This window comes from Haliotis asinina, chromosome 6 (assembly GCF_037392515.1).
Source record: "Haliotis asinina isolate JCU_RB_2024 chromosome 6, JCU_Hal_asi_v2, whole genome shotgun sequence".
Classification (NCBI taxonomy): domain Eukaryota; kingdom Metazoa; phylum Mollusca; class Gastropoda; order Lepetellida; family Haliotidae; genus Haliotis; species Haliotis asinina.
In genome coordinates, this window is record NC_090285.1 from 54,298,783 (window position 1) to 54,324,050 (window position 25,268).

Consider the following 25,268-nt stretch of genomic DNA (forward strand, 5'->3'; position numbering starts at 1 on the left):
ACCCCCATCTGCGTGTGAAGCAGACGTGATAACCACTACACCACAGAACCATCATACTGTAATGAGGCCACAGTTGCTTCAGTTCAAACCTCGACACTTTATTGGTTTACAATTTTGCAAATGAATGCTGCCATGAATGAGTGAGTGAGTGAGTGAGTTTAGTTTTACGCAACACTCAGCAATATTCCACCTATATGGCGGCGGTCTGTAAATAATCGAGTCTGGACCAGACAATCCAGTGATCAACAACATGAGCATCGATCTGCGCAATTGGGAACCGATGACATATGTCAACCAAGTCAGTGAGTCTGACCACCCGATCCCGTTAGTCGCCTCTTACGACAAGCACAGTCACCTTTTATGGCAAGCATGGGTTGCTGAAGGCCTATTCTACCCCGGGACCTTCACGGGTCCTGTCATGAATGATTTTCAGTGACCCATTCATGTTATTTTCACTTTTAGTTTGCCCCTGACTTCCATTGGAATCAGTCTCGGCTGATAGTCCACACTAAATAACTTCGCCCATGGACAATTTATATATCTGAAAGCTGTCAGGGTCTTACTGGCCGAAACGAACGTGGATATAGTCCAAGTGGTCTGCTAGGGGAAAGTATTCAACTTGTTGTGCTAATTAGACAACGGTGATATCAATAACACGTCTTACTGAACATATGCCGACGAAATGGGGACCATTCATCTGCTTCTCTTGGGGTTGAAAGAGAAGGCGAAATATGCTTGCAAAAAGATGAGGTTCTGGCGAGGTTCGAACTCGCGACCTTCTGCGTGTAAAGCAGACGTGATAACCACTACACCACAGAACCATCATACTGAAATGAGGCCATAGTTGCTTCAGTTCAAAGCTCGACACTTTATTGGTTTACAATTTTTGCAAATGAACGCTGTCATGACTGATTTTCAGTGACCCATTCATGTTATTTTCACTTTTAGTTTGCCCCTGACTTCCACTGGAATCAGTCTCGGCTGATAGTCCACACTAAATAACTTCATCCATGGACAATTTATATATTTGAAAGCTGTCAGGGTCTTACTGGCCGAAACGAACGTAGATATAGTCCAAGTGGTCTGCTAGGGGAAAGTATTCAACTTGTTGTGCTAATTAGACAACGGTGATATCAATAACACGTCTTACTGAACGTATGAAGACGAAATGGGGACCATTCATTTGCTTCTCTTGGGGTTGAAAGAGAAGGCGAAATATGCTTGCAAAAAGATGAGGTTCTGGCGAGGTTCGAACTCGCGACCTTCTGCGTGTAAAGCAGACGTGATAACCACTACACCACAGAACCAACATACCAATGCCGAATCACATTTTCTTTTTATGTAAACGTCTACACAATTTTAATGATTATTTCAATCTGGGTGAGTGAGTGAGTGAGTTTAGTTTTACGCCGCACTTGGCAATATTCCAGCTATATGGCGGCGGTCTGTAAATAATCGAGTCTGGACCAGACAATCCAGTGATCAACAACATGAGCATCGATCTGCGCAATTGGGAACCGATGACATGCGTCAACGAAGTCAGCGAGCCTGACCACCCGATCCCGTTAGTCGCCTCTTACGACAAGCTGAGTCGCCTTTTATGGCAAGCATGGGTTGCTGAAGGCCTATTCTACCCCGGGACCTTCACGGGTCATTTCAATCTGGACAAATGTCCCTGACTACATCTGGTTTGTCGTCTTTCCATTATCTCTAAACACGTACAGTGAAGGATGGGCATTCTCTTGCTGTTTACTGAAGCCAGCAATAGTAAATGCAGGAGAAAACGAAGCAAGTGCAGCAAGTAACCCCCATCTGCGTGTGAAGCAGACGTGATAACCACTACACCACAGAACCATCATACTGTAATGAGGCCACAGTTGCTTCAGTTCAAACCTCGACACTTTATTGGTTTACAATTTTGCAAATGAATGCTGCCATGAATGAGTGAGTGAGTGAGTGAGTTTAGTTTTACGCAACACTCAGCAATATTCCACCTATATGGCGGCGGTCTGTAAATAATCGAGTCTGGACCAGACAATCCAGTGATCAACAACATGAGCATCGATCTGCGCAATTGGGAACCGATGACATATGTCAACCAAGTCAGTGAGTCTGACCACCCGATCCCGTTAGTCGCCTCTTACGACAAGCACAGTCACCTTTTATGGCAAGCATGGGTTGCTGAAGGCCTATTCTACCCCGGGACCTTCACGGGTCCTGTCATGAATGATTTTCAGTGACCCATTCATGTTATTTTCACTTTTAGTTTGCCCCTGACTTCCACTGGAATCAGTCTCGGCTGATAGTCCACACTAAATAACTTCGCCCATGGACAATTTATATATCTGAAAGCTGTCAGGGTCTTACTGGCCGAAACGAACGTGGATATAGTCAAAGTGGTCTGCTAGGGGAAAGTATTCAACTTGTTGTGCTAATTAGACAACGGTGATATCAATAACACGTCTTACTGAACATATGCCGACGAAATGGGGACCATTCATTTGCTTCTCTTGGGGTTGAAAGAGAAGGCGAAATATGCTTGCAAAAAGATGAGGTTCTGGCGAGGTTCGAACTCGCGACCTTCTGCGTGTAAAGCAGACGTGATAACCACTACACCACAGAACCATCATACTGAAATGAGGCCATAGTTGCTTCAGTTCAAAGCTCGACACTTTATTGGTTTACATTTTTGCAAATGAACGCTGTCATGACTGATTTTCAGTGACCCATTCATGTTATTTTCACTTTTAGTTTGCCCCTGACTTCCACTGGAATCAGTCTCGGCTGATAGTCCACACTAAATAACTTCACCCATGGACAATTTATATATTTGAAAGCTGTCAGGGTCTTACTGGCCGAAACGAACGTAGATATAGTCCAAGTGGTCTGCTAGGGGAAAGTATTCAACTTGTTGTGCTAATTAGACAACGGTGATATCAATAACACGTCTTACTGAACGTATGAAGACGAAATGGGGACCATTCATTTGCTTCTCTTGGGGTTGAAAGAGAAGGCGAAATATGCTTGCAAAAAGATGAGGTTCTGGCGAGGTTCGAACTCGCGACCTTCTGCGTGTAAAGCAGACGTGATAACCACTACACCACAGAACCAACATACCAATGCCGAATCACATTTTCTTTTTATGTAAACGTCTACACAATTTTAATGATTATTTCAATCTGGGTGAGTGAGTGAGTGAGTTTAGTTTTACGCCGCACTTAGCAATATTCCAGCTATATGGCGGCGGTCTGTAAATAATCGAGTCTGGACCAGACAATCCAGTGATCAACAACATGAGCATCGATCTGCGCAATTGGGAACCGATGACATGCGTCAACCAAGTCAGCGAGCCTGACCACCCGATCCCGTTAGTCGCCTCTTACGACAAGCTGAGTCGCCTTTTATGGCAAGCATGGGTTGCTGAAGGCCTATTCTACCCCGGGACCTTCACGGGTCATTTCAATCTGGACAAATGTCCCTGACTACATCTGGTTTGTCGTCTTTCCATTATCTCTAAACACGTACAGTGAAGGATGGGCATTCTCTTGCTGTTTACTGAAGCCAGCAATAGTAAATGCAGGAGAAAACGAAGCAAGTGCAGCAAGTAACCCCCATCTGCGTGTGAAGCAGACGTGATAACCACTACACCACAGAACCATCATACTGTAATGAGGCCACAGTTGCTTCAGTTCAAACCTCGACACTTTATTGGTTTACAATTTTGCAAATGAATGCTGTCATGAATGAGTGAGTGAGTGAGTGAGTGAGTTTAGTTTTACGCAACACTCAGCAATATTCCACCTATATGGCGGCGGTCTGTAAATAATCGAGTCTGGACCAGACAATCCAGTGATCAACAACATGAGCATCGATCTGCGCAATTGGGAACCGATGACATATGTCAACCAAGTCAGTGAGTCTGACCACCCGATCCCGTTAGTCGCCTCTTACGACAAGCACAGTCACCTTTTATGGCAAGCATGGGTTGCTGAAGGCCTATTCTACCCCGGGACCTTCACGGGTCCTGTCATGAATGATTTTCAGTGACCCATTCATGTTATTTTCACTTTTAGTTTGCCCCTGACTTCCACTGGAATCAGTCTCGGCTGATAGTCCACACTAAATAACTTCACCCATGGACAATTTATATATTTGAAAGCTGTCAGGGTCTTACTGGCCGAAACGAACGTAGATATAGTCAAAGTGTTCTGCTAGGGGAAAGTATTCAACTTGTTGTGCTAATTAGACAACGGTGATATCAATAACACGTCTTACTGAACGTATGAAGACGAAATGGGGACCATTCATTTGCTTCTCTTGGGGTTGAAAGAGAAGGCGAAATATGCTTGCAAAAAGATGAGGTTCTGGCGAGGTTCGAACTCGCGACCTTCTGCGTGTAAAGCAGACGTGATAACCACTACACCACAGAACCAACATACCAATGCCGAATCACATTTTCTTTTTATGTAAACGTCTACACAATTTTAATGATTATTTCAATCTGGGTGAGTGAGTGAGTAAGTTTAGTTTTACGCCGCACTTAGCAATATTCCAGCTATATGGCGGCGGTCTGTAAATAATCGAGTCTGGACCAGACAATCCAGTGATCAACAACATGAGCATCGATCTGCGCAATTGGGAACCGATGACATCTGTCAACCAAGTCAGTGAGCCTGACCACCCGATCCCGTTAGTCGCCTCTTACGACAAGCTGAGTCGCCTTTTATGGCAAGCATGGGTTGCTGAAGGCCTATTCTACCCCGGGACCTTCACGGGTCATTTCAATCTGGACAAATGTCCCTGACTACATCTGGTTTGTCGTCTTTCCATTATCTCTAAACACGTACAGTGAAGGATGGGCATTCTCTTGCTGTTTACTGAAGCCAGCAATAGTAAATGCAGGAGAAAACGAAGCAAGTGCAGCAAGTAACCCCCATCTGCGTGTGAAGCAGACGTGATAACCACTACACCACAGAACCATCATACTGTAATGAGGCCACAGTTGCTTCAGTTCAAACCTCGACACTTTATTGGTTTACAATTTTGCAAATGAATGCTGCCATGAATGAGTGAGTGAGTGAGTGAGTGAGTTTAGTTTTACGCAACACTCAGCAATATTCCACCTATATGGCGGCGGTCTGTAAATAATCGAGTCTGGACCAGACAATCCAGTGATCAACAACATGAGCATCGATCTGCGCAATTGGGAACCGATGACATATGTCAACCAAGTCAGTGAGTCTGACCACCCGATCCCGTTAGTCGCCTCTTACGACAAGCACAGTCACCTTTTATGGCAAGCATGGGTTGCTGAAGGCCTATTCTACCCCGGGACCTTCACGGGTCCTGTCATGAATGATTTTCAGTGACCCATTCATGTTATTTTCACTTTTAGTTTGCCCCTGACTTCCATTGGAATCAGTCTCGGCTGATAGTCCACACTAAATAACTTCGCCCATGGACAATTTATATATCTGAAAGCTGTCAGGGTCTTACTGGCCGAAACGAACGTGGATATAGTCCAAGTGGTCTGCTAGGGGAAAGTATTCAACTTGTTGTGCTAATTAGACAACGGTGATATCAATAACACGTCTTACTGAACATATGCCGACGAAATGGGGACCATTCATCTGCTTCTCTTGGGGTTGAAAGAGAAGGCGAAATATGCTTGCAAAAAGATGAGGTTCTGGCGAGGTTCGAACTCGCGACCTTCTGCGTGTAAAGCAGACGTGATAACCACTACACCACAGAACCATCATACTGAAATGAGGCCATAGTTGCTTCAGTTCAAAGCTCGACACTTTATTGGTTTACAATTTTTGCAAATGAACGCTGTCATGACTGATTTTCAGTGACCCATTCATGTTATTTTCACTTTTAGTTTGCCCCTGACTTCCACTGGAATCAGTCTCGGCTGATAGTCCACACTAAATAACTTCATCCATGGACAATTTATATATTTGAAAGCTGTCAGGGTCTTACTGGCCGAAACGAACGTAGATATAGTCCAAGTGGTCTGCTAGGGGAAAGTATTCAACTTGTTGTGCTAATTAGACAACGGTGATATCAATAACACGTCTTACTGAACGTATGAAGACGAAATGGGGACCATTCATTTGCTTCTCTTGGGGTTGAAAGAGAAGGCGAAATATGCTTGCAAAAAGATGAGGTTCTGGCGAGATTCGAACTCGCGACCTTCTGCGTGTAAAGCAGACGTGATAACCACTACACCACAGAACCAACATACCAATGCCGAATCACATTTTCTTTTTATGTAAACGTCTACACAATTTTAATGATTATTTCAATCTGGGTGAGTGAGTGAGTGAGTTTAGTTTTACGCCGCACTTGGCAATATTCCAGCTATATGGCGGCGGTCTGTAAATAATCGAGTCTGGACCAGACAATCCAGTGATCAACAACATGAGCATCGATCTGCGCAATTGGGAACCGATGACATGCGTCAACGAAGTCAGCGAGCCTGACCACCCGATCCCGTTAGTCGCCTCTTACGACAAGCTGAGTCGCCTTTTATGGCAAGCATGGGTTGCTGAAGGCCTATTCTACCCCGGGACCTTCACGGGTCATTTCAATCTGGACAAATGTCCCTGACTACATCTGGTTTGTCGTCTTTCCATTATCTCTAAACACGTACAGTGAAGGATGGGCATTCTCTTGCTGTTTACTGAAGCCAGCAATAGTAAATGCAGGAGAAAACGAAGCAAGTGCAGCAAGTAACCCCCATCTGCGTGTGAAGCAGACGTGATAACCACTACACCACAGAACCATCATACTGTAATGAGGCCACAGTTGCTTCAGTTCAAACCTCGACACTTTATTGGTTTACAATTTTGCAAATGAATGCTGCCATGAATGAGTGAGTGAGTGAGTGAGTTTAGTTTTACGCAACACTCAGCAATATTCCAGCTATATGGCGGCGGTCTGTAAATAATCGAGTCTGGACCAGACAATCCAGTGATCAACAACATGAGCATCGATCTGCGCAATTGGGAACCGATGACATATGTCAACCAAGTCAGTGAGTCTGACCACCCGATCCCGTTAGTCGCCTCTTACGACAAGCACAGTCACCTTTTATGGCAAGCATGGGTTGCTGAAGGCCTATTCTACCCCGGGACCTTCACGGGTCCTGTCATGAATGATTTTCAGTGACCCATTCATGTTATTTTCACTTTTAGTTTGCCCCTGACTTCCACTGGAATCAGTCTCGGCTGATAGTCCACACTAAATAACTTCGCCCATGGACAATTTATATATCTGAAAGCTGTCAGGGTCTTACTGGCCGAAACGAACGTGGATATAGTCAAAGTGGTCTGCTAGGGGAAAGTATTCAACTTGTTGTGCTAATTAGACAACGGTGATATCAATAACACGTCTTACTGAACATATGCCGACGAAATGGGGACCATTCATTTGCTTCTCTTGGGGTTGAAAGAGAAGGCGAAATATGCTTGCAAAAAGATGAGGTTCTGGCGAGGTTCGAACTCGCGACCTTCTGCGTGTAAAGCAGACGTGATAACCACTACACCACAGAACCAACATACCAATGCCGAATCACATTTTCTTTTTATGTAAACGTCTACACAATTTTAATGATTATTTCAATCTGGGTGAGTGAGTGAGTGAGTTTAGTTTTACGCCGCACTTAGCAATATTCCAGCTATATGGCGGCGGTCTGTAAATAATCGAGTCTGGACCAGACAATCCAGTGATCAACAACATGAGCATCGATCTGCGCAATTGGGAACCGATGACATGCGTCAACGAAGTCAGCGAGCCTGACCACCCGATCCCGTTAGTCGCCTCTTACGACAAGCTGAGTCGCCTTTTATGGCAAGCATGGTTTACTGAAGGCCTATTCTACCCCGGGACCTTCACGGGTCATTTCAATCTGGACAAATGTCCCTGACTACATCTGGTTTGTCGTCTTTCCATTATCTCTAAACACGTACAGTGAAGGATGGGCATTCTCTTGCTGTTTACTGAAGCCAGCAATAGTAAATGCAGGAGAAAACGAAGCAAGTGCAGCAAGTAACCCCCATCTGCGTGTGAAGCAGACGTGATAACCACTACACCACAGAACCATCATACTGAAATGAGGCCATAGTTGCTTCAGTTCAAACCTCGACACTTTATTGGTTTACATTTTTGCAAATGAACGCTGTCATGACTGATTTTCAGTGACCCATTCATGTTATTTTCACTTTTAGTTTGCCCCTGACTTCCACTGGAATCAGTCTCGGCTGATAGTCCACACTAAATAACTTCACCCATGGACAATTTATATATTTGAAAGCTGTCAGGGTCTTACTGGCCGAAACGAACGTGGATATAGTCAAAGTGGTCTGCTAGGGGAAAGTATTCAACTTGTTGTGCTAATTAGACAACGGTGATATCAATAACACGTCTTACTGAACGTATGAAGACGAAATGGGGACCATTCATTTGCTTCTCTTGGGGTTGAAAGAGAAGGCGAAATATGCTTGCAAAAAGATGAGGTTCTGGCGAGGTTCGAACTCGCGACCTTCTGCGTGTAAAGCAGACGTGATAACCACTACACCACAGAACCGACATACCAATGCCGAATCACATTTTTTTTTTATGTAAACGTCTACACAATTTTAATGATTATTTCAATCTGGACAAATGTCCCTGACTACATCTGGTTTGTCGTCTTTCCATTATCTCTAAACACGTACAGTGAAGGATGGGCATTCTCTTGCTGTTTACTGAAGCCAGCAATAGTAAATGCAGGAGAAAACGAAGCAAGTGCAGCAAGTAACCCCCATTTATGTCATTTCCACTTTTATTTTGCCTGTGACTTCCACTGGAATCTGTCTCGGCTGGTAGTCCACAAGAAATAGCCTCTGACACAGACATTTAATTTATTGAAAGCTTTCAGGGTCCTACTGGGCAAAACGAGCTAGATATAGTCAAAGTCGTCTGCAGAGGGAAAGTACATCGTTATGCTAATTCGAAGAGGGTGATATCAATAAAATGTGTTACTGAATATATGCCAACGAAATGGGGGTCATTCACTTGCTTCACTGGTGTTGAGAAAGAAGATGAAAGATGCTTGTAAAAAAATTGAGGTTCTGGCGAGGTTCGAACTCGCGACCTTCTGCGTGTAAAGCAGACGTGATAACCACTACACCACAGAACCGACGCACCAAAGCAAAGTTATATTTTCTTCATATATCCGATCTCCATATTTATAATCCTTCATTTAAACTGAACAAATGTCACTGATTACATCTGATTTGTCGTCTTTCCATTGTCTCTGAACTCAGTACACGATGGACATTTTGTTGCTGCTTAGTAAAGCCAGCAACATTAAATACAGAAGAAAACGAATCAAGTGCACCAAATCTGCTTTGCAACGGGTAGGGTAATGCTTGATAGAGGAACACAAGATAAATAATCACAACAACAGCTTGTAAAAAGAGGTTCTGGCGAGGTTCGAACTCGCGACCTTCTGCTTGTAAAGCAGACGTGATAACCACTACACCACAGAACCATCATACTGAAATGAGGCCACAGTTGCTTCAGTTCAAACCTCGACACTTTATTGGTTTACAATTTTGCAAATGAATGCTGTCATGAATGAGTGAGTGAGTGAGTGAGTTTAGTTTTACGCAACACTCAGCAATATTCCAGCTATATGGCGGCGGTCTGTAAATAATCGAGTCTGGACCAGACAATCCAGTGATCAACAACATGAGCATCGATCTGCGCAATTGGGAACCGATGACATATGTCAACCAAGTCAGTGAGTCTGACCACCCGATCCCGTTAGTCGCCTCTTACGACAAGCACAGTCACCTTTTATGGCAAGCATGGGTTGCTGAAGGCCTATTCTACCCCGGGACCTTCACGGGTCCTGTCATGAATGATTTTCAGTGACCCATTCATGTTATTTTCACTTTTAGTTTGCCCCTGACTTCCATTGGAATCAGTCTCGGCTGATAGTCCACACTAAATAACTTCGCCCATGGACAATTTATATATCTGAAAGCTGTCAGGGTCTTACTGGCCGAAACGAACGTGGATATAGTCAAAGTGGTCTGCTAGGGGAAAGTATTCAACTTGTTGTGCTAATTAGACAACGGTGATATCAATAACACGTCTTACTGAACATATGCCGACGAAATGGGGACCATTCATTTGCTTCTCTTGGGGTTGAAAGAGAAGGCGAAATATGCTTGCAAAAAGATGAGGTTCTGGCGAGGTTCGAACTCGCGACCTTCTGCGTGTAAAGCAGACGTGATAACCACTACACCACAGAACTGACCCACCAACGAAAAGTTATATTTTCTTCATATATCCGATCTCCATATTTATAATCCTTCATTTAAACTGAACAAATGTCACTGATTACATCTGATTTGTCGTCTTTCCATTGTCTCTGAACTCAGTACACGATGGACATTTTGTTGCTGCTTAGTAAAGCCAGCAACATTAAAAACAGAAGAAAACGAATCAAGTGCACCAAATCTGCTTTGCAACGGGTAGGGTAATGCTTGATAGAGGAACACAAGATAAATAATCACAACAACAGCTTGTAAAAAGAGGTTGTGGCGAGGTTCGAACTCGCGACCTTCTGCGTGTAAAGCAGACGTGATAACCACTACACCACAGAACCATCATACTGTAATGAGGCCACAGTTGCTTCAGTTCAAACCTCGACACTTTATTGGTTTACAATTTTGCAAATGAATGCTGTCATGAATGAGTGAGTGAGTGAGTGAGTTTAGTTTTACGCAACACTCAGCAATATTCCACCTATATGGCGGCGGTCTGTAAATAATCGAGTCTGGACCAGACAATCCAGTGATCAACAACATGAGCATCGATCTGCGCAATTGGGAACCGATGACATATGTCAACCAAGTCAGTGAGTCTGACCACCCGATCCCGTTAGTCGCCTCTTACGACAAGCACAGTCACCTTTTATGGCAAGCATGGGTTGCTGAAGGCCTATTCTACCCCGGGACCTTCACGGGTCCTGTCATGAATGATTTTCAGTGACCCATTCATGTTATTTTCACTTTTAGTTTGCCCCTGACTTCCATTGGAATCAGTCTCGGCTGGTAGTCCACACTAAATAACTTCGCCCATGGACAATTTATATATCTGAAAGCTGTCAGGGTCTTACTGGCCGAAACGAACGTGGATATAGTCCAAGTGGTCTGCTAGGGGAAAGTATTCAACTTGTTGTGCTAATTAGACAACGGTGATATCAATAACACGTCTTACTGAACATATGCCGACGAAATGGGGACCATTCATTTGCTTCTCTTGGGGTTGAAAGAGAAGGCAAAATATGCTTGCAAAAAGATGAGGTTCTGGCGAGGTTCGAACTCGCGACCTTCTGCGTGTAAAGCAGACGTGATAACCACTACACCACAGAACCGACATACCTTGGCAGAATCACATTTTCTTCTTATGTAAACGTCTACACAATTTTAATGATTATTTTAAACTGGACAAATGTCCCTGACTACATCTGGTTTGTCGTCTTTCCATTATCTCTAAACACGTACAGTGAAGGATGGGCATTCTCTTGCTGTTTACTGAAGCCAGCAATAGTAAATGCAGGAGAAAACGAAGCAAGTGCAGCAAGTAACCCCCATTTATGTCATTTCCACTTTTATTTTGCCTGTGACTTCCACTGGAATCTGTCTCGGCTGGTAGTCCACAAGAAATAACCTCTGACACAGACATTTAATTTATTGAAAGCTTTCAGGGTCCTACTGGGCAAAACGAGCTAGATATAGTCAAAGTCGTCTGCAGAGGGAAAGTACATCGTTATGCTAATTCGAAGAGGGTGATATCAATAAAATGTGTTACTGAATATATGCCAACGAAATGGGGGTCATTCACTTGCTTCACTGGTGTTGAGAAAGAAGATGAAAGATGCTTGTAAAAAAGAATGAGGTTCTGGCGAGGTTCGAACTCGCGACCTTCTGCGTGTAAAGCAGACGTGATAACCACTACACCACAGAACCATCATACTGTAATGAGGCCACAGTTGCTTCAGTTCAAACCTCGACACTTTATTGGTTTACAATTTTGCAAATGAATGCTGCCATGAATGAGTGAGTGAGTGAGTGAGTTTAGTTTTACGCAACACTCAGCAATATTCCAGCTATATGGCGGCGGTCTGTAAATAATCGAGTCTGGACCAGACAATCCAGTGATCAACAACATGAGCATCGATCTGCGCAATTGGGAACCGATGACATATGTCAACCAAGTCAGTGAGTCTGACCACCCGATCCCGTTAGTCGCCTCTTACGACAAGCACAGTCACCTTTTATGGCAAGCATGGGTTGCTGAAGGCCTATTCTACCCCGGGACCTTCACGGGTCCTGTCATGAATGATTTTCAGTGACCCATTCATGTTATTTTCACTTTTAGTTTGCCCCTGACTTCCATTGGAATCAGTCTCGGCTGGTAGTCCACACTAAATAACTTCGCCCATGGACAATTTATATATCTGAAAGCTGTCAGGGTCTTACTGGCCGAAACGAACGTGGATATAGTCCAAGTGGTCTGCTAGGGGAAAGTATTCAACTTGTTGTGCTAATTAGACAACGGTGATATCAATAACACGTCTTACTGAACATATGCCGACGAAATGGGGACCATTCATTTGCTTCTCTTGGGGTTGAAAGAGAAGGCGAAATATGCTTGCAAAAAGATGAGGTTCTGGCGAGGTTCGAACTCGCGACCTTCTGCGTGTAAAGCAGACGTGATAACCACTACACCACAGAACCGACATACCTTGGCAGAATCACATTTTCTTCTTATGTAAACGCCTACACAATTTTAATGATTATTTTAAACTGGACAAATGTCCCTGACTACATCTGGTTTGTCGTCTTTCCATTATCTCTAAACACGTACAGTGAAGGATGGGCATTCTCTTGCTGTTTACTGAAGCCAGCAATAGTAAATGCAGGAGAAAACGAAGCAAGTGCAGCAAGTAACCCCCATTTATGTCATTTCCACTTTTATTTTGCCTGTGACTTCCACTGGAATCTGTCTCGGCTGGTAGTCCACAAGAAATAACCTCTGACACAGACATTTAATTTATTGAAAGCTTTCAGGGTCCTACTGGGCAAAACGAGCTAGATATAGTCAAAGTCGTCTGCAGAGGGAAAGTACATCGTTATGCTAATTCGAAGAGGGTGATATCAATAAAATGTGTTACTGAATATATGCCAACGAAATGGGGGTCATTCACTTGCTTCACTGGTGTTGAGAAAGAAGATGAAAGATGCTTGTAAAAAAGAATGAGGTTCTGGCGAGGTTCGAACTCGCGACCTTCTGCGTGTAAAGCAGACGTGATAACCACTACACCACAGAACCATCATACTGTAATGAGGCCACAGTTGCTTCAGTTCAAACCTCGACACTTTATTGGTTTACAATTTTGCAAATGATTGCTGCCATGAATGAGTGAGTGAGTGAGTGAGTTTAGTTTTACGCAACACTCAGCAATATTCCAGCTATATGGCGGCGGTCTGTAAATAATCGAGTCTGGACCAGACAATCCAGTGATCAACAACATGAGCATCGATCTGCGCAATTGGGAACCGATGACATATGTCAACCAAGTCAGTGAGTCTGACCACCCGATCCCGTTAGTCGCCTCTTACGACAAGCACAGTCACCTTTTATGGCAAGCATGGGTTGCTGAAGGCCTATTCTACCCCGGGACCTTCACGGGTCCTGTCATGAATGATTTTCAGTGACCCATTCATGTTATTTTCACTTTTAGTTTGCCCCTGACTTCCATTGGAATCAGTCTCGGCTGGTAGTCCACACTAAATAACTTCGCCCATGGACAATTTATATATCTGAAAGCTGTCAGGGTCTTACTGGCCGAAACGAACGTGGATATAGTCCAAGTAGTCTGCTAGGGGAAAGTATTCAACTTGTTGTGCTAATTAGACAACGTTGATATCAATAACACGTTTTACTGAACATATGCCGACGAAATGGGGACCATTCATTTGCTTCTCTTGGGGTTGAAAGAGAAGGCGAAATATGCTTGCAAAAAGATGAGGTTCTGGCGAGGTTCGAACTCGCGACCTTCTGCGTGTAAAGCAGACGTGATAACCACTACACCACAGAACCGACATACCTTGGCAGAATCACATTTTCTTCTTATGTAAACGTCTACACAATTTTAATGATTATTTTAAACTGGACAAATGTCCCTGACTACATCTGGTTTGTCGTCTTTCCATTATCTCTAAACACGTACAGTGAAGGATGGGCATTCTCTTGCTGTTTACTGAAGCCAACAATAGCAAATGCAGGAGAAAACGAAGCAAGTGCAGCAAGTAACCCCCATTTATGTCATTTCCACTTTTATTTTGCCTGTGACTTCCACTGGAATCTGTCTCGGCTGGTAGTCCACAAGAAATAACCTCTGACACAGACATTTAATTTATTGAAAGCTTTCAGGGTCCTACTGGGCAAAACGAGCTAGATATAGTCAAAGTCGTCTGCAGAGGGAAAGTACATCGTCATGATAATTCGAAGAGGGTGATATCAATAAAATGTGTTACTGAATATATGCCAACGAAATGGGGGTCATTCACTTGCTTCACTGGTGTTGAGAAAGAAGATGAAAGATGCTTGTAAAAAAAAATGAGGTTCTGGCGAGGTTCGAACTCGCGACCTTCTGCGTGTAAAGCAGACGTGATAACCACTACACCACAGAACCGACGCACCAAAGCAAAGTTATATTTTCTTCATATATCCGATCTCCATATTTATAATCCTTCATTTAAACTGAACAAATGTCACTGATTACATCTGATTTGTCGTCTTTCCATTGTCTCTGAACTCAGTACACGATGGACATTTTGTTGCTGCTTAGTAAAGCCAGCAACATTAAATACAGAAGAAAACCAATCAAGTGCACCAAATCTGCTTTGCAACGGGTAGGGTAATGCTTGATAGAGGAACACAAGATAAATAATCACAACAACAGCTTGTAAAAAGAGGTTGTGGCGAGGTTCGAACTCGCGACCTTCTGCGTGTAAAGCAGACGTGATAACCACTACACCACAGAACCATCATACTGTAATGAGGCCACAGTTGCTTCAGTTCAAACCTCGACACTTTATTGGTTTACAATTTTGCAAATGAATGCTGTCATGAATGAGTGAGTGAGTGAGTGAGTTTAGTTTTACGCAACACTCAGCAATATTCCAGCTATATGGCGGCGGTCTGTAAATAATCGAGTCTGGACCAGACAATCCAGTGATCAACAACATGAGCATCGATCTGCGCAATTGGGAACCGATGACATATGTCAACCAAGTCAGTGAGTCTGACCACCCGATCCCGTTAGTCGCCTCTTACGACAAGCACAGTCACCTTTCATGGCAAGCATGGGTTGCTGAAGGCCTATTCTACCCCGGGACCTTCACGGGTCCTGTCATGAATGATTTTCAGTGACCCATTCATGTTATTTTCACTTTTAGTTTGCCCATGACTTCCATTGGAATCAGTCTCGGCTGGTAGTCCACACTAAATAACTTCGCCCATGGACAATTTATATATCTGAAAGCTGTCAGGGTCTTACTGGCCGAAACGAACGTGGATATAGTCCAAGTAGTCTGCTAGGGGAAAGTATTCAACTTGTTGTGCTAATTAGACAACGGTGATATCAATAACACGTTTTACTGAACATATGCCGACGAAATGGGGACCATTCATTTGCTTCTCTTGGGGTTGAAAGAGAAGGCGAAATATGCTTGCAAAAAGATGAGGTTCTGGCGAGGTTCGAACTCGCGACCTTCTGCGTGTAAAGCAGACGTGATAACCACTACACCACAGAACCGACATACCTTGGCAGAATCACATTTTCTTCTTATGTAAACGCCTACACAATTTTAATGATTATTTTAAACTGGACAAATGTCCCTGACTACATCTGGTTTGTCGTCTTTCCATTATCTCTAAACACGTACAGTGAAGGATGGGCATTCTCTTGCTGTTTACTGAAGCCAGCAATAGTAAATGCAGGAGAAAACGAAGCAAGTGCAGCAAGTAACCCCCATTTATGTCATTTCCACTTTTATTTTGCCTGTGACTTCCACTGGAATCTGTCTCGGCTGGTAGTCCACAAGAAATAACCTCTGACACACACATTTAATTTATTGAAAGCTTTCAGGGTCCTACTGGGCAAAACGAGCTAGATATAGTCAAAGTCGTCTGCAGAGGGAAAGTACATCGTTATGCTAATTCGAAGAGGGTGATATCAATAAAATGTGTTACTGAATATATGCCAACGAAATGGGGGTCATTCACTTGCTTCACTGGTGTTGAGAAAGAAGATGAAAGATGCTTGTAAAAAAAAAATGAGGTTCTGGCGAGGTTCGAACTCGCGACCTTCTGCGTGTAAAGCAGACGTGATAACCACTACACCACAGAACCGACGCACCAAAGCAAAGTTATATTTTCTTCATATATCCGATCTCCATATTTATAATCCTTCATTTAAACTGAACAAATGTCACTGATTACATCTGATTTGTCGTCTTTCCATTGTCTCTAAACTCAGTACACGATGGACATTTTGTTGCTGCTTAGTAAAGCCAGCAACATTAAATACAGAAGAAAACCAATCAAGTGCACCAAATCTGCTTTGCAACGGGTAGGGTAATGCTTGATAGAGGAACACAAGATAAATAATCACAATAACAGCTTGTAAAAAGAGGTTCTGCCGAGGTTCGAACTCGCGACCTTCTGCGTGTAAAGCAGACGTGATAACCACTACACCACAGAACCATCATACTGTAATGAGGCCACAGTTGCTTCAGTTCAAACCTCGACACTTTATTGGTTTACAATTTTGCAAATGAATGCTGTCATGAATGAGTGAGTGAGTGAGTGAGTTTAGTTTTACGCAACACTCAGCAATATTCCACCTATATGGCGGCGGTCTGTAAATAATCGAGTCTGGACCAGACAATCCAGTGATCAACAACATGAGCATCGATCTGCGCAATTGGGAACCGATGACATATGTCAACCAAGTCAGTGAGTCTGACCACCCGATCCCGTTAGTCGCCTCTTACGACAAGCACAGTCACCTTTTATGGCAAGCATGGGTTGCTGAAGGCCTATTCTACCCCGGGACCTTCACGGGTCCTGTCATGAATGATTTTCAGTGACCCATTCATGTTATTTTCACTTTTAGTTTGCCCCTGACTTCCATTGGAATCAGTCTCGGCTGGTAGTCCACACTAAATAACTTCGCCCATGGACAATTTATATATCTGAAAGCTGTCAGGGTCTTACTGGCCGAAACGAACGTGGATATAGTCCAAGTGGTCTGCTAGGGGAAAGTATTCAACTTGTTGTGCTAATTAGACAACGGTGATATCAATAACACGTCTTACTGAACATATGCCGACGAAATGGGGACCATTCATTTGCTTCTCTTGGGGTTGAAAGAGAAGGCGAAATATGCTTGCAAAAAGATGAGGTTCTGGCGAGGTTCGAACTCGCGACCTTCTGCGTGTAAAGCAGACGTGATAACCACTACACCACAGAACCGACATACCTTGGCAGAATCACATTTTCTTCTTATGTAAACGCCTACACAATTTTAATGATTATTTTAAACTGGACAAATGTCCCTGACTACATCTGGTTTGTCGTCTTTCCATTATCTCTAAACACGTACAGTGAAGGATGGGCATTCTCTTGCTGTTTACTGAAGCCAGCAATAGCAAATGCAGGAGAAAACGAAGCAAGTGCAGCAAGTAACCCCCATTTATGTCATTTCCACTTTTATTTTGCCTGTGACTTCCACTGGAATCTGTCTCGGCTGGTAGTCCACAAGAAATAACCTCTGACACACACATTTAATTTATTGAAAGCTTTCAGGGTCCTACTGGGCAAAACGAGCTAGATATAGTCAAAGTCGTCTGCAGAGGGAAAGTACATCGTTATGCTAATTCGAAGAGGGTGATATCAATAAAATGTGTTACTGAATATATGCCAACGAAATGGGGGTCATTCACTTGCTTCACTGGTGTTGAGAAAGAAGATGAAAGATGCTTGTAAAACAAATTGAGGTTCTGGCGAGGTTCGAACTCGCGACCTTCTGCGTGTAAAGCAGACGTGATAACCACTACACCACAGAACCGACGCACCAAAGCAAAGTTATATTTTCTTCATATATCCGATCTCCATATTTATAATCCTTCATTTAAACTGAACAAATGTCACTGATTACATCTGATTTGTCGTCTTTCCATTGTCTCTGAACTCAGTACACGATGGACATTTTGTTGCTGCTTAGTAAAGCCAGCAACATTAAATACAGAAGAAAACCAATCAAGTGCACCAAATCTGCTTTGCAACGGGTAGGGTAATGCTTGATAGAGGAACACAAGATAAATAATCACAACAACAGCTTGTAAAAAGAGGTTCTGGCGAGGTTCGAACTCGCGACCTTCTGCGTGTAAAGCAGACGTGATAACCACTACACCACAGAACCATCATACTGTAATGAGGCCACAGTTGCTTCAGTTCAAACCTCGACACTTTATTGGTTTACAATTTTGCAAATGAATGCTGTCATGAATGAGTGAGTGAGTGAGTGAGTTTAGTTTTACGCAACACTCAGCAATATTCCACCTATATGGCGGCGGTCTGTAAATAATCGAGTCTGGACCAGACAATCCAGTGATCAACAACATGAGCATCGATCTGCGCAATTGGGAACCGATGACATATGTCAACCAAGTCAGTGAGTCTGACCACCCGATCCCGTTAGTCGCCTCTTACGACAAGCACAGTCACCTTTTATGGCAAGCATGGGTTGCTGAAGGCCTATTCTACCCCGGGACCTTCACGGGTCCTGTCATGAATGATTTTCAGTGACCCATTCATGTTATTTTCACTTTTAGTTTGCCCCTGACTTCCATTGGAATCAGTCTCGGCTGGTAGTCCACACTAAATAACTTCGCCCATGGACAATTTATATATCTGAAAGCTGTCAGGGTCTTACTGGCCGAAACGAACGTGGATATAGTCCAAGTGGTCTGCTAGGGGAAAGTATTCAACTTGTTGTGCTAATTAGACAACGGTGATATCAATAACACGTCTTACTGAACATATGCCGACGAAATGGGGACCATTCATTTGCTTCTCTTGGGGTTGAAAGAGAAGGCGAAATATGCTTGCAAAAAGATGAGGTTCTGGCGAGGTTCGAACTCGCGACCTTCTGCGTGTAAAGCAGACGTGATAACCACTACACCACAGAACCGACATACCTTGGCAGAATCACATTTTCTTCTTATGTAAACGCCTACACAATTTTAATGATTATTTTAAACTGGACAAATGTCCCTGACTACATCTGGTTTGTCGTCTTTCCATTATCTCTAAACACGTACAGTGAAGGATGGGCATTCTCTTGCTGTTTACTGAAGCCAGCAATAGCAAATGCAGGAGAAAACGAAGCAAGTGCAGCAAGTAACCCCCATTTATGTCATTTCCACTTTTATTTTGCCTGTGACTTCCACTGGAATCTGTCTCGGCTGGTAGTCCACAAGAAATAACCTCTGACACACACATTTAATTTATTGAAAGCTTTCAGGGTCCTACTGGGCAAAACGAGCTAGATATAGTCAAAGTCGTCTGCAGAGGGAAAGTACATCGTTATGCTAATTCGAAGAGGGTGATATCAATAAAATGTGTTACTGAATATATGCCAACGAAATGGGGGTCATTCACTTGCTTCACTGGTGTTGAGAAAGAAGATGAAAGATGCTTGTAAAACAAATTGAGGTTCTGGCGAGGTTCGAACTCGCGACCTTCTGCGTGTAAAGCAGACGTGATAACCACTACACCACAGAACCGACGCACCAAAGCAAAGTTATATTTTCTTCATATATCCGATCTCCATATTTATAATCCTTCATTTAAACTGAACAAATGTCACTGATTACATCTGATTTGTCGTCTTTCCATTGTCTCTGAACTCAGTACACGATGGACATTTTGTTGCTGCTTAGTAAAGCCAGCAACATTAAATACAGAAGAAAACCAATCAAGTGCACCAAATCTGCTTTGCAACGGGTAGGGTAATGCTTGATAGAGGAACACAAGATAAATAATCACAACAACAGCTTGTAAAAAGAGGTTCTGGCGAGGTTCGAACTCGCGACCTTCTGCGTGTAAAGCAGACGTGATAACCACTACACCACAGAACCATCATACTGTAATGAGGCCACAGTTGCTTCAGTTCAAACCTCGACACTTTATTGGTTTACAATTTTGCAAATGAATGCTGTCATGAATGAGTGAGTGAGTGAGTGAGTTTAGTTTTACGCAACACTCAGCAATATTCCAGCTATATGGCGGCGGTCTGTAAATAATCGAGTCTGGACCAGACAATCCAGTGATCAACAACATGAGCATCGATCTGCGCAATTGGGAACCGATGACATATGTCAACCAAGTCAGTGAGTCTGACCACCCGATCCCGTTAGTCGCCTCTTACGACAAGCACAGTCACCTTTCATGGCAAGCATGGGTTGCTGAAGGCCTATTCTACCCCGGGACCTTCACGGGTCCTGTCATGAATGATTTTCAGTGACCCATTCATGTTATTTTCACTTTTAGTTTGCCCATGACTTCCATTGGAATCAGTCTCGGCTGGTAGTCCACACTAAATAACTTCGCCCATGGACAATTTATATATCTGAAAGCTGTCAGGGTCTTACTGGCCGAAACGAACGTGGATATAGTCCAAGTAGTCTGCTAGGGGAAAGTATTCAACTTGTTGTGCTAATTAGACAACGGTGATATCAATAACACGTTTTACTGAACATATGCCGACGAAATGGGGACCATTCATTTGCTTCTCTTGGGGTTGAAAGAGAAGGCGAAATATGCTTGCAAAAAGATGAGGTTCTGGCGAGGTTCGAACTCGCGACCTTCTGCGTGTAAAGCAGACGTGATAACCACTACACCACAGAACCGACATACCTTGGCAGAATCACATTTTCTTCTTATGTAAACGCCTACACAATTTTAATGATTATTTTAAACTGGACAAATGTCCCTGACTACATCTGGTTTGTCGTCTTTCCATTATCTCTAAACACGTACAGTGAAGGATGGGCATTCTCTTGCTGTTTACTGAAGCCAGCAATAGTAAATGCAGGAGAAAACGAAGCAAGTGCAGCAAGTAACCCCCATTTATGTCATTTCCACTTTTATTTTGCCTGTGACTTCCACTGGAATCTGTCTCGGCTGGTAGTCCACAAGAAATAACCTCTGACACACACATTTAATTTATTGAAAGCTTTCAGGGTCCTACTGGGCAAAACGAGCTAGATATAGTCAAAGTCGTCTGCAGAGGGAAAGTACATCGTTATGCTAATTCGAAGAGGGTGATATCAATAAAATGTGTTGCTGAATATATGCCAACGAAATGGGGGTCATTCACTTGCTTCACTGGTGTTGAGAAAGAAGATGAAAGATGCTTGTAAAAAAAAAATGAGGTTCTGGCGAGGTTCGAACTCGCGACCTTCTGCGTGTAAAGCAGACGTGATAACCACTACACCACAGAACCGACGCACCAAAGCAAAGTTATATTTTCTTCATATATCCGATCTCCATATTTATAATCCTTCATTTAAACTGAACAAATGTCACTGATTACATCTGATTTGTCGTCTTTCCATTGTCTCTGAACTCAGTACACGATGGACATTTTGTTGCTGCTTAGTAAAGCCAGCAACATTAAATACAGAAGAAAACCAATCAAGTGCACCAAATCTGCTTTGCAACGGGTAGGGTAATGCTTGATAGAGGAACACAAGATAAATAATCACAATAACAGCTTGTAAAAAGAGGTTCTGGCGAGGTTCGAACTCGCGACCTTCTGCGTGTAAAGCAGACGTGATAACCACTACACCACAGAACCATCATACTGTAATGAGGCCACAGTTGCTTCAGTTCAAACCTCGACACTTTATTGGTTTACAATTTTGCAAATGAATGCTGTCATGAATGAGTGAGTGAGTGAGTGAGTTTAGTTTTACGCAACACTCAGCAATATTCCACCTATATGGCGGCGGTCTGTAAATAATCGAGTCTGGACCAGACAATCCAGTGATCAACAACATGAGCATCGATCTGCGCAATTGGGAACCGATGACATATGTCAACCAAGTCAGTGAGTCTGACCACCCGATCCCGTTAGTCGCCTCTTACGACAAGCACAGTCACCTTTTATGGCAAGCATGGGTTGCTGAAGGCCTATTCTACCCCGGGACCTTCACGGGTCCTGTCATGAATGATTTTCAGTGACCCATTCATGTTATTTTCACTTTTAGTTTGCCCCTGACTTCCATTGGAATCAGTCTCGGCTGGTAGTCCACACTAAATAACTTCGCCCATGGACAATTTATATATCTGAAAGCTGTCAGGGTCTTACTGGCCGAAACGAACGTGGATATAGTCCAAGTGGTCTGCTAGGGGAAAGTATTCAACTTGTTGTGCTAATTAGACAACGGTGATATCAATAACACGTCTTACTGAACATATGCCGACGAAATGGGGACCATTCATTTGCTTCTCTTGGGGTTGAAAGAGAAGGCGAAATATGCTTGCAAAAAGATGAGGTTCTGGCGAGGTTCGAACTCGCGACCTTCTGCGTGTAAAGCAGACGTGATAACCACTACACCACAGAACCGACATACCTTGGCAGAATCACATTTTCTTCTTATGTAAACGCCTACACAATTTTAATGATTATTTTAAACTGGACAAATGTCCCTGACTACATCTGGTTTGTCGTCTTTCCATTATCTCTAAACACGTACAGTGAAGGATGGGCATTCTCTTGCTGTTTACTGAAGCCAGCAATAGCAAATGCAGGAGAAAACGAAGCAAGTGCAGCAAGTAACCCCCATTTATGTCATTTCCACTTTTATTTTGCCTGTGACTTCCACTGGAATCTGTCTCGGCTGGTAGTCCACAAGAAATAACCTCTGACACACACATTTAATTTATTGAAAGCTTTCAGGGTCCTACTGGGCAAAACGAGCTAGATATAGTCAAAGTCGTCTGCAGAGGGAAAGTACATCGTTATGCTAATTCGAAGAGGGTGATATCAATAAAATGTGTTACTGAATATATGCCAACGAAATGGGGGTCATTCACTTGCTTCACTGGTGTTGAGAAAGAAGATGAAAGATGCTTGTAAAACAAATTGAGGTTCTGGCGAGGTTCGAACTCGCGACCTTCTGCGTGTAAAGCAGACGTGATAACCACTACACCACAGAACCGACGCACCAAAGCAAAGTTATATTTTCTTCATATATCCGATCTCCATATTTATAATCCTTCATTTAAACTGAACAAATGTCACTGATTACATCTGATTTGTCGTCTTTCCATTGTCTCTGAACTCAGTACACGATGGACATTTTGTTGCTGCTTAGTAAAGCCAGCAACATTAAATACAGAAGAAAACGAATCAAGTGCACCAAATCTGCTTTGCAACGGGTAGGGTAATGCTTGATAGAGGAACACAAGATAAATAATCACAACAACAGCTTGTAAAAAGAGGTTCTGGCGAGGTTCGAACTCGCGACCTTCTGCGTGTAAAGCAGACGTGATAACCACTACACCACAGAACCATCATACTGTAATGAGGCCACAGTTGCTTCAGTTCAAACCTCGACACTTTATTGGTTTACAATTTTGCAAATGAATGCTGTCATGAATGAGTGAGTGAGTGAGTGAGTTTAGTTTTACGCAACACTCAGCAATATTCCACCTATATGGCGGCGGTCTGTAAATAATCGAGTCTGGACCAGACAATCCAGTGATCAACAACATGAGCATCGATCTGCGCAATTGGGAACCGATGACATATGTCAACCAAGTCAGTGAGTCTGACCACCCGATCCCGTTAGTCGCCTCTTACGACAAGCACAGTCACCTTTTATGGCAAGCATGGGTTGCTGAAGGCCTATTCTACCCCGGGACCTTCACGGGTCCTGTCATGAATGATTTTCAGTGACCCATTCATGTTATTTTCACTTTTAGTTTGCCCCTGACTTCCATTGGAATCAGTCTCGGCTGGTAGTCCACACTAAATAACTTCGCCCATGGACAATTTATATATCTGAAAGCTGTCAGGGTCTTACTGGCCGAAACGAACGTGGATATAGTCCAAGTGGTCTGCTAGGGGAAAGTATTCAACTTGTTGTGCTAATTAGACAACGGTGATATCAATAACACGTCTTACTGAACATATGCCGACGAAATGGGGACCATTCATTTGCTTCTCTTGGGGTTGAAAGAGAAGGCGAAATATGCTTGCAAAAAGATGAGGTTCTGGCGAGGTTCGAACTCGCGACCTTCTGCGTGTAAAGCAGACGTGATAACCACTACACCACAGAACCGACATACCTTGGCAGAATCACATTTTCTTCTTATGTAAACGCCTACACAATTTTAATGATTATTTTAAACTGGACAAATGTCCCTGACTACATCTGGTTTGTCGTCTTTCCATTATCTCTAAACACGTACAGTGAAGGATGGGCATTCTCTTGCTGTTTACTGAAGCCAGCAATAGCAAATGCAGGAGAAAACGAAGCAAGTGCAGCAAGTAACCCCCATTTATGTCATTTCCACTTTTATTTTGCCTGTGACTTCCACTGGAATCTGTCTCGGCTGGTAGTCCACAAGAAATAACCTCTGACACACACATTTAATTTATTGAAAGCTTTCAGGGTCCTACTGGGCAAAACGAGCTAGATATAGTCAAAGTCGTCTGCAGAGGGAAAGTACATCGTTATGCTAATTCGAAGAGGGTGATATCAATAAAATGTGTTACTGAATATATGCCAACGAAATGGGGGTCATTCACTTGCTTCACTGGTGTTGAGAAAGAAGATGAAAGATGCTTGTAAAACAAATTGAGGTTCTGGCGAGGTTCGAACTCGCGACCTTCTGCGTGTAAAGCAGACGTGATAACCACTACACCACAGAACCGACGCACCAAAGCAAAGTTATATTTTCTTCATATATCCGATCTCCATATTTATAATCCTTCATTTAAACTGAACAAATGTCACTGATTACATCTGATTTGTCGTCTTTCCATTGTCTCTGAACTCAGTACACGATGGACATTTTGTTGCTGCTTAGTAAAGCCAGCAACATTAAATACAGAAGAA

At 43.2% G+C, this 25,268-nt stretch overlaps 37 non-coding genes across 37 annotated transcripts; all 37 read right to left on the minus strand.

The window, feature by feature from the left end:
* Window positions 1-748: 748 nt before the first annotated feature.
* Trnav-uac (transfer RNA valine (anticodon UAC)) lies at window positions 749-821 on the minus strand. The gene has a single exon. It is a non-coding gene; the product is annotated as a tRNA-Val (tRNA).
* Window positions 822-1,234: 413 nt separating this feature from the next.
* Trnav-uac (transfer RNA valine (anticodon UAC)) lies at window positions 1,235-1,307 on the minus strand. The gene has a single exon. It is a non-coding gene; the product is annotated as a tRNA-Val (tRNA).
* A 1,245-nt stretch (window positions 1,308-2,552) lies between these two features.
* Trnav-uac (transfer RNA valine (anticodon UAC)) lies at window positions 2,553-2,625 on the minus strand. The gene has a single exon. It is a non-coding gene; the product is annotated as a tRNA-Val (tRNA).
* Window positions 2,626-3,037: 412 nt separating this feature from the next.
* Window positions 3,038-3,110, minus strand: Trnav-uac (transfer RNA valine (anticodon UAC)). The gene has a single exon. It is a non-coding gene; the product is annotated as a tRNA-Val (tRNA).
* A 1,249-nt stretch (window positions 3,111-4,359) lies between these two features.
* Trnav-uac (transfer RNA valine (anticodon UAC)) lies at window positions 4,360-4,432 on the minus strand. Its single transcript has one exon. It is a non-coding gene; the product is annotated as a tRNA-Val (tRNA).
* A 1,249-nt stretch (window positions 4,433-5,681) lies between these two features.
* On the minus strand, window positions 5,682-5,754 carry Trnav-uac (transfer RNA valine (anticodon UAC)). The gene has a single exon. It is a non-coding gene; the product is annotated as a tRNA-Val (tRNA).
* A 413-nt stretch (window positions 5,755-6,167) lies between these two features.
* Window positions 6,168-6,240, minus strand: Trnav-uac (transfer RNA valine (anticodon UAC)). The gene has a single exon. It is a non-coding gene; the product is annotated as a tRNA-Val (tRNA).
* A 1,245-nt stretch (window positions 6,241-7,485) lies between these two features.
* On the minus strand, window positions 7,486-7,558 carry Trnav-uac (transfer RNA valine (anticodon UAC)). Its single transcript has one exon. It is a non-coding gene; the product is annotated as a tRNA-Val (tRNA).
* Window positions 7,559-8,517: 959 nt separating this feature from the next.
* On the minus strand, window positions 8,518-8,590 carry Trnav-uac (transfer RNA valine (anticodon UAC)). The gene has a single exon. It is a non-coding gene; the product is annotated as a tRNA-Val (tRNA).
* A 521-nt stretch (window positions 8,591-9,111) lies between these two features.
* Window positions 9,112-9,184, minus strand: Trnav-uac (transfer RNA valine (anticodon UAC)). The gene has a single exon. It is a non-coding gene; the product is annotated as a tRNA-Val (tRNA).
* Window positions 9,185-9,465: 281 nt separating this feature from the next.
* Trnav-uac (transfer RNA valine (anticodon UAC)) lies at window positions 9,466-9,538 on the minus strand. Its single transcript has one exon. It is a non-coding gene; the product is annotated as a tRNA-Val (tRNA).
* Window positions 9,539-10,236: 698 nt separating this feature from the next.
* On the minus strand, window positions 10,237-10,309 carry Trnav-uac (transfer RNA valine (anticodon UAC)). Its single transcript has one exon. It is a non-coding gene; the product is annotated as a tRNA-Val (tRNA).
* A 281-nt stretch (window positions 10,310-10,590) lies between these two features.
* Trnav-uac (transfer RNA valine (anticodon UAC)) lies at window positions 10,591-10,663 on the minus strand. Its single transcript has one exon. It is a non-coding gene; the product is annotated as a tRNA-Val (tRNA).
* A 698-nt stretch (window positions 10,664-11,361) lies between these two features.
* On the minus strand, window positions 11,362-11,434 carry Trnav-uac (transfer RNA valine (anticodon UAC)). The gene has a single exon. It is a non-coding gene; the product is annotated as a tRNA-Val (tRNA).
* Window positions 11,435-11,956: 522 nt separating this feature from the next.
* Trnav-uac (transfer RNA valine (anticodon UAC)) lies at window positions 11,957-12,029 on the minus strand. Its single transcript has one exon. It is a non-coding gene; the product is annotated as a tRNA-Val (tRNA).
* Window positions 12,030-12,727: 698 nt separating this feature from the next.
* On the minus strand, window positions 12,728-12,800 carry Trnav-uac (transfer RNA valine (anticodon UAC)). Its single transcript has one exon. It is a non-coding gene; the product is annotated as a tRNA-Val (tRNA).
* A 522-nt stretch (window positions 12,801-13,322) lies between these two features.
* Window positions 13,323-13,395, minus strand: Trnav-uac (transfer RNA valine (anticodon UAC)). The gene has a single exon. It is a non-coding gene; the product is annotated as a tRNA-Val (tRNA).
* A 698-nt stretch (window positions 13,396-14,093) lies between these two features.
* Window positions 14,094-14,166, minus strand: Trnav-uac (transfer RNA valine (anticodon UAC)). Its single transcript has one exon. It is a non-coding gene; the product is annotated as a tRNA-Val (tRNA).
* A 522-nt stretch (window positions 14,167-14,688) lies between these two features.
* Trnav-uac (transfer RNA valine (anticodon UAC)) lies at window positions 14,689-14,761 on the minus strand. Its single transcript has one exon. It is a non-coding gene; the product is annotated as a tRNA-Val (tRNA).
* Window positions 14,762-15,042: 281 nt separating this feature from the next.
* On the minus strand, window positions 15,043-15,115 carry Trnav-uac (transfer RNA valine (anticodon UAC)). The gene has a single exon. It is a non-coding gene; the product is annotated as a tRNA-Val (tRNA).
* A 698-nt stretch (window positions 15,116-15,813) lies between these two features.
* On the minus strand, window positions 15,814-15,886 carry Trnav-uac (transfer RNA valine (anticodon UAC)). Its single transcript has one exon. It is a non-coding gene; the product is annotated as a tRNA-Val (tRNA).
* Window positions 15,887-16,409: 523 nt separating this feature from the next.
* Trnav-uac (transfer RNA valine (anticodon UAC)) lies at window positions 16,410-16,482 on the minus strand. The gene has a single exon. It is a non-coding gene; the product is annotated as a tRNA-Val (tRNA).
* A 281-nt stretch (window positions 16,483-16,763) lies between these two features.
* Window positions 16,764-16,836, minus strand: Trnav-uac (transfer RNA valine (anticodon UAC)). Its single transcript has one exon. It is a non-coding gene; the product is annotated as a tRNA-Val (tRNA).
* Window positions 16,837-17,534: 698 nt separating this feature from the next.
* Trnav-uac (transfer RNA valine (anticodon UAC)) lies at window positions 17,535-17,607 on the minus strand. Its single transcript has one exon. It is a non-coding gene; the product is annotated as a tRNA-Val (tRNA).
* Window positions 17,608-18,129: 522 nt separating this feature from the next.
* On the minus strand, window positions 18,130-18,202 carry Trnav-uac (transfer RNA valine (anticodon UAC)). Its single transcript has one exon. It is a non-coding gene; the product is annotated as a tRNA-Val (tRNA).
* Window positions 18,203-18,483: 281 nt separating this feature from the next.
* Window positions 18,484-18,556, minus strand: Trnav-uac (transfer RNA valine (anticodon UAC)). Its single transcript has one exon. It is a non-coding gene; the product is annotated as a tRNA-Val (tRNA).
* Window positions 18,557-19,254: 698 nt separating this feature from the next.
* Trnav-uac (transfer RNA valine (anticodon UAC)) lies at window positions 19,255-19,327 on the minus strand. The gene has a single exon. It is a non-coding gene; the product is annotated as a tRNA-Val (tRNA).
* Window positions 19,328-19,849: 522 nt separating this feature from the next.
* Window positions 19,850-19,922, minus strand: Trnav-uac (transfer RNA valine (anticodon UAC)). Its single transcript has one exon. It is a non-coding gene; the product is annotated as a tRNA-Val (tRNA).
* Window positions 19,923-20,203: 281 nt separating this feature from the next.
* Trnav-uac (transfer RNA valine (anticodon UAC)) lies at window positions 20,204-20,276 on the minus strand. The gene has a single exon. It is a non-coding gene; the product is annotated as a tRNA-Val (tRNA).
* Window positions 20,277-20,974: 698 nt separating this feature from the next.
* Window positions 20,975-21,047, minus strand: Trnav-uac (transfer RNA valine (anticodon UAC)). Its single transcript has one exon. It is a non-coding gene; the product is annotated as a tRNA-Val (tRNA).
* Window positions 21,048-21,570: 523 nt separating this feature from the next.
* Trnav-uac (transfer RNA valine (anticodon UAC)) lies at window positions 21,571-21,643 on the minus strand. Its single transcript has one exon. It is a non-coding gene; the product is annotated as a tRNA-Val (tRNA).
* Window positions 21,644-21,924: 281 nt separating this feature from the next.
* Window positions 21,925-21,997, minus strand: Trnav-uac (transfer RNA valine (anticodon UAC)). Its single transcript has one exon. It is a non-coding gene; the product is annotated as a tRNA-Val (tRNA).
* A 698-nt stretch (window positions 21,998-22,695) lies between these two features.
* Window positions 22,696-22,768, minus strand: Trnav-uac (transfer RNA valine (anticodon UAC)). Its single transcript has one exon. It is a non-coding gene; the product is annotated as a tRNA-Val (tRNA).
* Window positions 22,769-23,290: 522 nt separating this feature from the next.
* Window positions 23,291-23,363, minus strand: Trnav-uac (transfer RNA valine (anticodon UAC)). The gene has a single exon. It is a non-coding gene; the product is annotated as a tRNA-Val (tRNA).
* A 281-nt stretch (window positions 23,364-23,644) lies between these two features.
* Trnav-uac (transfer RNA valine (anticodon UAC)) lies at window positions 23,645-23,717 on the minus strand. Its single transcript has one exon. It is a non-coding gene; the product is annotated as a tRNA-Val (tRNA).
* A 698-nt stretch (window positions 23,718-24,415) lies between these two features.
* Trnav-uac (transfer RNA valine (anticodon UAC)) lies at window positions 24,416-24,488 on the minus strand. Its single transcript has one exon. It is a non-coding gene; the product is annotated as a tRNA-Val (tRNA).
* A 522-nt stretch (window positions 24,489-25,010) lies between these two features.
* Trnav-uac (transfer RNA valine (anticodon UAC)) lies at window positions 25,011-25,083 on the minus strand. Its single transcript has one exon. It is a non-coding gene; the product is annotated as a tRNA-Val (tRNA).
* Between the last annotated feature and the right edge of the window lie 185 nt (window positions 25,084-25,268).